Source organism: Cupressus sempervirens, chromosome 10 (genome assembly GCF_028749045.1).
Source record: "Cupressus sempervirens isolate cs-2001-9-10 chromosome 10, ASM2874904v1, whole genome shotgun sequence".
NCBI classification, from domain to species: Eukaryota; Viridiplantae; Streptophyta; class Pinopsida; order Cupressales; family Cupressaceae; genus Cupressus; species Cupressus sempervirens.
Genome location: NC_143127.1, coordinates 559,298,378 through 559,301,222, shown reverse-complemented (window position 1 = coordinate 559,301,222; position 2,845 = coordinate 559,298,378).

Here is a 2,845-nt window from a genome sequence, read left to right as displayed (position 1 = left end):
GGTTCGAATTAATTAGAATTGAAGATATAATTGGCCAAGTGTTAGAATTTGAATGGAATGAGATAATGGTTGAATGTAATCTTCTTTTAGATCACATTACAAAAGATTATATATATACATAAGTACGAATCATTTAATGTTGAGGGATTGTGTTATTAAACAAAATCCTATCGAAATATGTATATATATAAATATATGTAACCATGGATTTGCTATATCAAAATTGTGTTTTAAAATTAAATTCAATAGAAATATGTTTGGTCTAAAACCATACATATACTTTTAGATGGAAACATTTTTTAGGGAGAATTTTCCAACCCCTGTTCTCGTGGCAATTTCGTGTGCATGGTACCTGCGCTTTGCAGTGTACCAGTGCTGCAATATTGCATGGTCGTACGGCCTTAATATGGAGTACATCATTTAAAAATGTATAAGATATGTTTATATATGTTTGGGAGGGGGGGATTTACCCCACCCCATCGCCACTTTATTATCCACCTGCCGACGGTCACCTGTACCACTGTCACAGGTACTACAACTACCGTTGCAGGCCCTACGACAGAGGGTAGGACCACATGGCCTTTATGATTAGCCACTCAATGATTTTTAAATCGCTTAAGTTTTAAATGCCCCTCCTTTAATATGTTTAAAATTTGATTAAGTTTTAATAATAGTTTTGTTAAAAGTTTTTATAATTATGGGTATATATTATTAAAAAGGTTATAAACAATATTGTTTATTGCTCATTATTACTAGTTTTGATAATAATATTATTTATAATAATTATATAATAATATTATAGTTTTATATTTAGAATTAAATAATTAACTTAATTAAATTTAGTTTAATTAAGGCTAATTATTAAAGTGTATTATAGATTGAAGTTTTAAGTTATTCAATTATTGTTATCGATGATAATGGGATTCCGTAGAATTACACATTGACTTATTGGAAATCAATGAATAAGTGGAGATCAAATTTAATGGGGAGTGTCTAATGGAAATGAACTCATAATGTGTTGTAATAAAGTCAGAATTAGATCATTGAGAAATTATCAAATTATAATTTTAAAAGATTTAAGTTATTCAAACGCTTACCTTAGTCGATTTTAGAAAAGAGTCTTCTCACTTGATAATATTCATTGAGCTAATAATATAGTAATGTAATTAATTGATAATTAAGTTATGCAACAAATTTTTAATTGATATCATTCTTTTAGCGAGGTTGTGAGTATTTGCATCGAGGTAGATAAGTCTTACTTTCATGACTTGAATAATGACCTTAGATAGTTTAATGGTTGTCAGTGATGATTTAGTTATTATAACGATTAAAATTTAAGAGACTTAAGTTTTAGTGATATTTAATTGAGTTCTAATTAAGAACTATTAAAATGTTAAGGAGTCATGGATTATGTACCTCTGTACATTATTAATTAAGATCAATTAATAAAGCATGGCATTTAAAGTAAGACTAGTTAATTTTTGTTGTTATAATCTTCTTATTCAAAGACTGATAGCTGGCTTTCTTATAGTTTAACAAATAATGATCCTTTGATTATGTTGAGAAGTTGAAGTAACATTAAGGAAGAGTTATTCAATTAGTAACATGGATCTTAGCAAAATAAAGCGAATAATTTAATTAAGGGTCAAGGAAGATTAGTTAAATGAGTAAATATTTACCCTTAAGTTATTCTTAGAATATTATTTTAAATAATGGAAGGATAATGCTATCGAGGGAACAAATGGGTTGACTTGTAGGTTAAATGATAAATCTTATATACTTGAGATATACCTGAATCCAAAACTAAAACCTTATACTTAGAGTCACCATGTGATGTCTAAAGCAAATCAAGACATGTGTTCTATCTTGTTCTTTATGCTATTTGTGTTTGGGCTTGGGTGGTCCTAGAGTGTTGACCAGTTAGGATGTCTACTAGAGGCTTGGGAGTTATGCAAATGTGATGGCATGTTGATTTTATTTGATCTCGATCTTTCTAAACTCAACCATGGTAATGTGATGTATGCTATATGATATGTTTGTATTTATCGTTCGTTGATGTTTTTTTTCAGTCTTCTTGTGTGAAGCTGAGATTTATGTGTATGAGACACTTGACTTAACCATTTTTGAGTCATCGATCAATTATACTTGGACTACATTTCAGTCACCATGATGGGACCTAAGTGTTGATTTATTCTTGATGTTGTCATGTTTTGACTCGATCATTTTGGAGTCTTCAATAAATTTTACTTTGAGATACTTTTCGATTGCTTGTTGAGAACCGATGGATATTGTGATTACCATTGATGCCTTCAGTTGCCAATAGAGAACTATTGTGGTTATGATTATCAATGGATGCTTTTCAGTTGCTCATGGAGATTTGATGCTCTTATTGTGGATTTTCTTTTGTAATTTTTTTCTAGTCACTTGTATAGGACTGAGGTGATTTTGTGATTTATGATTCCATGAGCCTAGGGTAGGTTATCTACTTGTAGTGTTGGGAAGGGGCTTGCAATGGGGGTTGGGGACTTAAGTGGCTGCCAGGGTAACTCATTGTAAGTTATTTAATAAGTGAAAACATTTACACTAAATGGAGATTAAATGAACCTAATAAGATAATTGTATGTTCTTGCCCATGCCTTGAGTGCTAGTACAGACTAGGATGGGAGTAGAGAGAATGCTTGGTTGCGACCTTGCATTATGTAGTATGCCTCATCAATATGAGAGGATACTAGTGGCTGCATAGGGATCACTAGGGGGCTAGGGTCTATTGAGAGACTACCAGGGTAACTCTAGCATGATTTGTGCGATGACACTTTTGTGCTTAAATAGTAGGTTTCCTACATGT